The following is a 9,533-nucleotide window of genomic DNA, read 5'->3' on the forward strand; positions in this document are numbered from 1 at the left end:
CACACAAAAAAACAGAAAATAGATTTAACAACAAAAAAAAAAGTGCTGGAATTTGCCTGCTATCTTGTGACATATTGTAGATATTTTTTTGAGGATTAACAAACAAAAAGAAACCAAACTAGTCAATGTGGAATCTTAGTATTATTGTTTATGATGATTGTTAGGATGGAGTTGAGGGGGCTCGCCTTTGTTTTGGGGTTTTTTTATTTAAAATATGGGGCAGATGGGGACTAATTCTTTCATTTATTTTAGTTTTCGCATAAATCTTTTATGTCTTCTATACTCCCGCTGGAAAAATATATTACATATTTTCATCTGATACAAATATTTACTATCTTTTTAAAATCTGGGATTTATTCTCGATTAATTCAGTGCACTAATTATGGTCACGCACACAGTTTGGTTTTTTTTGGTCTAAAAAATAGGAATTGTGGCATTCTGTAATATTTAGTCTTTCTTTCCTTTGACATGTTTAAAATGAACGTCTAGAATTGATATGAATAAATTGATGTCATATCGTCATCATGCAGAATTTAAAAAAAAAAGTCAGATTTTTTTTCCTCCGACAAAGAAAAAAAAAACACACACACACACATAAGACGTGTGTTTTTCTAAAAAAAAAAAAAAAAGTATCCTTCCCTATTTTCACACCTCTCTCTAGGGTTTTTTGCTATTTTGTCAAATTTCTTTCACTCCTTGGGACATACTCGTAAATCAATACATATATTCACCTTACACAACAGATTTTTAGATTTTAAAAAAATCTATTATTTATATTATTTTATATAATCAATATAATATTAATATAATATTTTATTTTATTTTAATCTACATTAATCGCAATCCATTTCCTCTGGAAGAGAGAGCACACACACATAATTTGGTTATTTTGTAATATTTATTTTTCTCTCTTTTTTTCCACATCTTTTATTAAATATATTTATTTTCTATCATTTTATTTAATATAAATGTCTTGTTTCAAATGAACTTCCTGGGGTCAAATTAGCAAATATATTTATATATAATTATAAATTATATATTCACCTCACATAAAATAAAATTGAAAGAGAGGGATACACACACACACAATGTTTGAGGCCATTTGAAACATAAAAAAAGGAAAACAAGCCCCACACATAAATGGAATGTTGCTTTGGCTCTTTTTCTATATATACAGTATATATACATATAATTCTATAAATATAGCTCTAAAAAAAGACTCTTTTCTGCACTATTTGGTTATGAATGCCAATTTACGTGGTGTAAAATCTCGATGTGCTTTTGTGTGTTTTAACCGAGGTTGTCTTCCTGCCGTCACACCGACATAAATCCAGTACTCTAACATCTGGGCTGTACTTGCTAGTTGTCATATTTATTGTGCTGCATTCAGCAAGCAGGAAAGCGTGGCACTCAGATGGAAAAAGTCACTTGAACTAGCCTTGTTGTTTGGACCACGAACTCACTGGCGTCTCCTTGGCTCATTATGCAATCTGGACAATTGACCCCCCCCCCTTTTTTTTTACTAAATAAACACACAACACTATTATTTTAATCATCTACAGCATCTCTTTCACTTGGATATGCTCGTTTTGTATGGTCCAGTTTGGCGAGGGTGCACAATCGTTCCCGGTCTCCTCAGGCCTGCAGAAGGAGTACTATTAGCAAAATTCAGTTAATAGTTCATATTTGAGTTGATGCTTTTAATATTCTGTTCATTTATTCAATTATTTGTGTGTAAAGCTCATTGATTCATCGTCAGCATCCAACATTCTCCACATTTAGTGCAGTGGAACCTAAAAGTGGATGCTGGTTGACTTCCACATTGTCAGCGATAGCTGTATTGTTCTAAGTCACATTCTTAAGAAGTTCAATAAAAGTAAAAAAAAAAGCAAAACTACTGTAAATGCTGTAATTATAACCAAGGGAGTTATTTATCTAAACCTGGCCTGTATTTTTATTACTGTTTTTTTCACTCTTATCACGCCCCAGGCTTATGGTATATTAAATAATAAATCATCTCTGCAACCTAAAATGGAACATCTTCAAGCATAAATATGGCACAAACTCGATTTGATTGCCAGAACAACAGGCTTTTATTGCAGGTTTGAATTATCACAAAAATCCCTAACACAGGCTCCAGCTATTTTCTGTTTTTATATCTAATATATTGGGGATTACGTATGAGTGTAAAAGTGACTTTATGGGTGTGACATTTTGTCATGTCTAGAGGGCACTAATAATATTCAAACCTGTATTGCAAAGGTCATAAACAGGTTTTCTATGCACTAAATATGAAAATATTCCATTTGGAAATTCACTCATTATGGTCAGATCTGGAACCAATTAACCATGATAAAGTCGTAATTACTGTATGTATAACAATATATATATTTTTAAACTTTAATAATGATATGGAGTGTATGAAAAAGTGCAAAGGAAAACAAGAACCAATGTTGTAATACTAGTATGGCAAGTGTAACACACATGACAGCTGAGTAGTGTGACAGATACATTAAAGCGCATGCAGAGGAAGCTAAGCTGCTAGATGCTCACCATAATACTTGTGGAGTTGGTAAAAACTACATATGGAGAAGTCAGTCTCTTCTCCCGTCGTCATGGTCACCAAAAATATAGGTGCAGTTTCTGGAAGATCTAGAATGCTTTCTGTGCTGGTTATTGTGTGTAGCTGCTCTACAGGAGTCCACAACTCAATACAAAGGGACGGAAAATGAGCATAATAGGTCCCCATGTTGTCGGGTAGGTTTCCAAACGTCATTGGATACTTTGATATGATTCAACTTTTAATTTTCGTCGGAATCTGTATTTATATAGGGAATATTTTTGTAGTTAGAGTACAGAAAACCTGTTTGCCATTTTCTAAATATGCTTTTGAATTTTATTAGAGCCCTCTAGACATGTAATAACACCCCTATAGCCACCTTGACGCACTTATAACCCAATATAGTAGACATAAGAATAGAATACATAGAAAGACATAAATAAGACATGTGCTTGTGTGTGTTGCTGTAAATGGGTTCTGGTGCTAAGGAAGATGAGTAGCAAGCGGACAGGAAATGGGGGATCTGAGTTGAGTTGTATCCTGGCGTCGGCTGCAACAGTAGCCTTTGTAATGGATTATTGTGTCTATTGTGAGATTTTTCAAATCTGCAGTAAAAGCCTGTTGTTCCGGCAATCAGGACTGGTGCTTGTGTGTCTCACAATATAGACTCAAATGTAGTCAGCTTTTTTCTTATTTAATGCTTGTTCGGTACACTACTTCCTGTGATGATGATTGTCTCATCAATGTAACATTACTGTCACATGGTGACCATCACTACGTCTTTGAATGCATCTTCAGAATGCCCTTATATTTGTATTGTAGTTCATTTAGTCATTTTTTATGGTTGAAAATGATTCATTTAGGCAAAAAAAGTCTGATTAAATATGCATACTTTTTTAAACTAATTGGCCGTATTCAACCATGCAACTGCAAGGATTTATGAATCTATTTTTGGAAAAACAAGAAGCCATAAAAGTGGCCAGGGACGACTGTAATGTTTTTCCAATGAGGGCCAAATATTGATACATGAAAGGATGCATGGACTCTTGTCATAATATTAGGATTTTATTCCCATAATATGAACTTTTTCCCCATCCCAATTTTCCAAAAATGACAACGTTATTTGCATTTTTTGTGTTTGTTTTAATATTATTACTTAATATTATGCTACTAAATTATTTTTCTTCATTCTTGTAAAATTGTGACATTTTTTTCCTCATTGGAATACAACTTGTTTTTTAATATTTTGACTTTATTCTTGTGAAATTACAGATGTTTTTTTTTTCATTTGTGCTGATTTCCCCCAATTATTTCAACTTTCTTCTTGTAAATTTTCTTCACATAATATTATGTGATAATATAAAATAATAACATATTATTTATTCCCATAAATAATAATAATTAATAATTAAATAAATAATACTTTTTCCACAACCTAATTTCCAAACATTACAACTTTATTTTTCGTCTCTTTCTCAGAATATTATAACATTTTAAAAATAAATTTTCTTTCCTTAAATATTTCAACTTTATACTACAAAATGATGTTTTTCTCCTAAAATTATTACTTTTTCTCTTAATATTTTTACTTTTTAGAACGTGCCATGCATTAATATTAAACAGTTCAAAAATGAGTGCAGTACTGCCACTCAGTGTCCAACAATATTTTTATATTTCTACAATCCGATTGTAGAATCCGATTTGTGGCCGACCACAAAAAAAAATTCCAAAAATGGCCCGTGCGCCGGAGTTTGACCACCACAACTTTTTTTTTTTTTCTCTCGAAATTGTACCACTTTTTAAGGTTCCACTGTCACATTATGTAAATACAAGCAAAGAGTCTCCTGACCTGGTGACACAATCATGTGATTGCATCCCCAGCATATTTTAATGGTAAGCCCCCACGCCACTGATGATGATGATGATGATGATGACATGAATTGTTGTATATTTTCTCACCTGCCTGGATGTACTGTACTTAGCAGCATGCCGTTTGTGGAAGCAAGAAAAAGAGACATGCCTACAAGCTAACAACCTTTTGGCACACTTAGCCGTTTATTGGGTAAGTGATTTATTTATCTTGTTTTTAATGATTTTTTTTTTAAATCTCTAAAATAATAATAATAATAATTGTAAATAAAGAACTCAATGTCTTTGTTCATTTAATACTATGCAAAAAGTCATGCTTTTTATTTTCTGATTGTCACCCCTCCTTATGAAGCCCTATATAGAGTGTGTTGCTGGAATGTTTGTGCTCTCAAAAAAAAAAAAAAAAAAATCCAAATCACTTACATGATGTGATGTAAACGACTTTTCTAGCTTGAGGAAATAATTCTGATACAAGAGGGAGGATGCTCATGATGATGATGATGATGATAATCACCTGTGACTCTTGCTGCTTGATTGTCCCGCTCAACACATTCCTGACAAAGGGCGCAAGTGCAAGTAGAAAAAAAAGAGAAAAACACAATAAAAAAAAAAATATATGAAAAATCTTTCCAATAAAATCTCCCAGAGCAGCATGACCCAGCATGGTGTGTCCTGGCCCCGTGTCACATGTCCCCGTCTCGTTCTGTCTACGTCTACCGTGTTGCTCTTTTTAGATATGACCCTCAAAATGACATTTAGGACTCCATAGGCAGATTATTCATGTGAAGAATGCTAACTATAAAGCAGACTACAGATACTTACAAACATATATGTCAAATGATAGTTAATTTGCTCCAATCAGCTTTTGACCCCACTCCAGATACGTTATTTTATTTTTAATAATTTGGGGGTGTGTTTGCGTCCCCTTGCAGATTGACAGGCTGGTTTTCTTTTGAAGAGAGATTAAAACAAACCTAAATGAGACAACTTTGCTTATTATTATTAATGATTTCATTATTTATTTATTGTCATTCAAAGGTCAAAATAAAACTCCTAAAAATACATTCCCAGCTTGTGAAGTGCAAGCCAGGGCAACAGGGGGCGATATAGCATTTAACTGTGTAGCGCAATCAGCATTCTAAAGCGTATGCAAGCGTATACACTTCTTATGGAGTCAGCTGCAGAAAAAAATAAAAAAAATCAACGGGAGGTTGCCTACAGCCACAGTAGTTCATGCCAACCTTTTCAACCTGGTGGTCATTAGAAACCCTAGCAGTGAGTTTTTCATTGGAATGTTTAATCAAAAAAAAATCACTGTGCATCTTAAAGGGGAACTGCACTTTTTGGGGGGAATTTTGCCCATCATTCACAATCCTGATGTGAAACATGAACACATATTTCTTTGCCTTTTATGTGCATTGTAACGCAAGAAAATGAGTTAGTATGAGCTAGCTAACGGACATCGGAAATACCTATTTTGACCGTTAAGTTCCCCTTTATGACAGTTTGCAGTACACACAACCTCTGGGCATGTCCATTTTACCTGGTGTACACGGTTGAAAAATGCTAAGATAGCTCCTTTCACCCTATTAGTCCCTTACAGAGAGCATGCTTGGTGTGACTGACAATATACAGTGCATGATGTATCCACGAGAGGGCGGTATTGCACTAAGAGAGACACATTTACAGTATAGTACATGTGAGGAAGAGTTCTGTTCTTATGTCATAGTGTCAAATGACAAATGATTTTGATTTTGGCTTTAGTTGATTAAATTCTGAAAATGTATGAAATTCTTCCCATCAATATGATATTACATTTAGATGCCATACAGCAGGTTGTCATTTTAATTTATTATCATTCACCTTTATTGAAATTTGATTTGTCAATCATTTTTTCAATCCTTATATTAAATAGATAGTATTTATGTACATGTATATTTCTACATAACATATAGCTAACCCGTGTCCACATATCGACTTATTAATTACAGGCAGAAAACGTTTTATTGTTCATGGTAAATAAATAGTACAATTAATAATTACTTGTAAAAGTGCTATGTAAATATGTTTTCCGATTGTTATTATTATTATCATTTGTATGATTTATTATTAATATTATTAATATTATTAATATTATTAATATTATTAATATTATTAATATTATTAATATTATTAATATTATTAATATTATTAATATTATTAATATTATTAATATTTCCATTTTCTGTGCCACTTGTACTCACTCAGGTCACAGGCGGGGTACACCCTGGAATTATTATTATTATTATTATTATTATTATTATTATTATTATTATTATTATTATTGGTCGGAATTAAAAATGTAATTTTTTTCAAACCAGGGTTACCAGCATCGAGGTCGATATTAATATTATGTGTTTTGGACAACTTGGCATTTGGCGCATTGACATGCACAGACATGTTTTTTCTCCTTGGTTCAAATCATAATTACTCACCAATTTTCCCGAAGCGATGATGAAGGTGTTGTTACTGTTGGCCACTTGGGGGCACTGCAGCAACCTGCTAATGAATTATGACAGTAAATGTGTCAGAGCATAGTATCACAGCGTCATACTCTACTCTGCGTGACTAAAATCCCCTAAATCCACAGCACCCCCCCCCCCCCCCCACCACCACTCCCATCACCACCACTCCACGCCACGCTGCCATTAAGCACGTGTTATCCTTTAGCATTAGCGTGCGTCATAGCATCAGCATGCGAGCCTACGCCTGCTTAAGGCAAAGGAGGCACAGCCCGTGAATATTGAGTGGGCTCCCACAGCTCGGAAGATTATGGCGGCCGGGTGCATTCAAGTCCATGAGCAGCCGGGGCTGCTTTCCAGGAAGAATAGCCCTTCACTGGGCCCTCCGAGTTGAATCCCGCTGGCCCAAAAGGAGGCGGCCGTAACTGACAGTCCTTTACAACATTGGCCAACATTGGGGTGGCTGGGTGGGGGGGCTCTACTTCATTTGGGTACCTCTTTTTCACAGCAAGCATCTTTCTATAATGTGTTTCTGTATATTTATTTTTATTGTGTGCATATGAACTAGTTATGGAGGATAGCAGGACTGTGGGAAAATGATACCGGGTTCAGACAATGGGTTGAAGGACACCAACTGTAATGACTTGCTATTGTCACAAATCCTGTCCATCTTCTGTAGTGTAAATAAAAGGTAAATAATTATAGATGCTAGTGAAATAAAACCATAAAATAACTCTATATGCAACAAATACTGATACTGTTTATGATTTGTTCAGGGTCATGTAAGGAGAATGAGTGGGTGCAGTGGCATACCCTCACCTCCAGGGGTCATCTGTGACATAATATTGAAAACACAAATGACAAACTATATAAAAGACAACAGCAAAATGAACTGTGAAATATTGTTTTATGAAGCACAGTGATCTAATTGAATGATATTATTGCATGATAAAATAAATAAATACATATAAAAAATACAATTTATACAATAAAAACAATTCATCATGAGGGTGATCAACAAGGGTGATGTGCAGAACTGAAGCAACTACAACGGTATAAAGCTAATGAGCCATACAATATATATACAATATATAAGGAATTCCGTCCTTCTGTGATGTCACAAAGGGGCAGTTTGACCACGCCTTTTGAAACCAAGCATTTTGAGCCATCCTAAACTTCTTTCAGGGCTAACTTCCAAATGTGCAAACCTCATTATTTGGCATGGTTTAACACAAGAATACAACATTCTAACTACATTTATCGGTCAGAAAAGTGGAAAAAGCATAATAGGTCCCCTTTAAATTACATATGGAATCTTACTAATAAAGTTTTAATTTGAATGACACTAAATGGATGGAGCTTCATAAAATGTATATCCCTTAGTATTGTTTTATTTCACTATATACTATTGCAGTAGAATTTATAATTTTGACAATTTATTAATTGTAAGGTCCTGAGTGCTTATCATTGGAGAATACCCCCCTAAATATTACTGTTATTGTTTTATAATTGGGGTTTACTATCCTGTGCTTATTACAGAGTGTATCACAAGAAGAACCTTCCGGATCTAATATTCCTCCCAGGTGTGAGAGCAAACTGTGCAGAAAGTCCACATGTATTTCCATTGGATAATGTTGCAGCAGTTCACAACATAAATAAAGGACTTGACTGGCTGAAAGGCACACACGGCGTTTGCCAGCCGCTTTGGGTGGCCGTACTTTTTATGCAAGCCACTTCCTCTACGCTTCTAATGACGAGTGACCCTGCCGTGAAGGGATTCTTAGAGACTAGGTCAGGCTTTTTTAGAGTTAGGGGAGTTCCTTGTGCAACGAGCATATCACGCCTGGATACCCGGCGATGGACTTGTGCATGAACAAGCGCCTGGAAACTTTTTTTTCCCCCTTTAGTTTTGAATCTCTTTTGTTTCTCAAACAGCATGTGTGGTAGTACATTATGACAGGCTGACCATTCATCATGAGACGCTGATAAACAAAAAAAAAAAGACAATCCCATGTTTCATTTTGTCTTTTTGTTTTCTTAGGTTCCACAAAGGAGTCTGCTTGGTATGCTGGGGCTCACTGTGACTCCTACAGGAGAACAAAGACCTGTGACTTGGTATGCCGCGAGCAAAGCCCAAAAAGACCAAGGGAACAAGACTGTTGACATCGATTCACAAAATCAAACGGGGTCACTGTCTCCAACTAGGCCAGGTACAAAGCGAGAAGTCTTAACTTGTTTTGTGTGAACATGAATGCAGCTTAATGCTAAACTCATGTCACATTCGGGGACTAATGCGGATTTAACATCAATGTTTGAAAATCAAATTCTACTTGAAGTCAATATTTGTTTGACATTCAGTGTTAGTTTGCATTGTTATGTGACCGATTTGTTCATATTTTGAAACAATTTTTCCCCATACAAAAGATATGAAATCCAACTGTAAGCACCACAAAGCATCCACAGGTTACAGTCACAGGTTATTAGCATTTATTTATAGCAGTTATTTCTAGCATTCTTACCTGCACAAAGGTGTAGTATTAAAATAAGTAATGTGTGTACTTTAGAGTCACTTCACATTAGCAGGAAAAAACATAACTTCAAGG

This window comes from Doryrhamphus excisus, linkage group LG18 (assembly GCF_037039965.1).
Source record: "Doryrhamphus excisus strain RoL-2023G ecotype Guam linkage group LG18, RoL_Dexc_Guam_v1.1, whole genome shotgun sequence".
NCBI lineage: Eukaryota > Metazoa > Chordata > Actinopteri > Syngnathiformes > Syngnathidae > Doryrhamphus > Doryrhamphus excisus.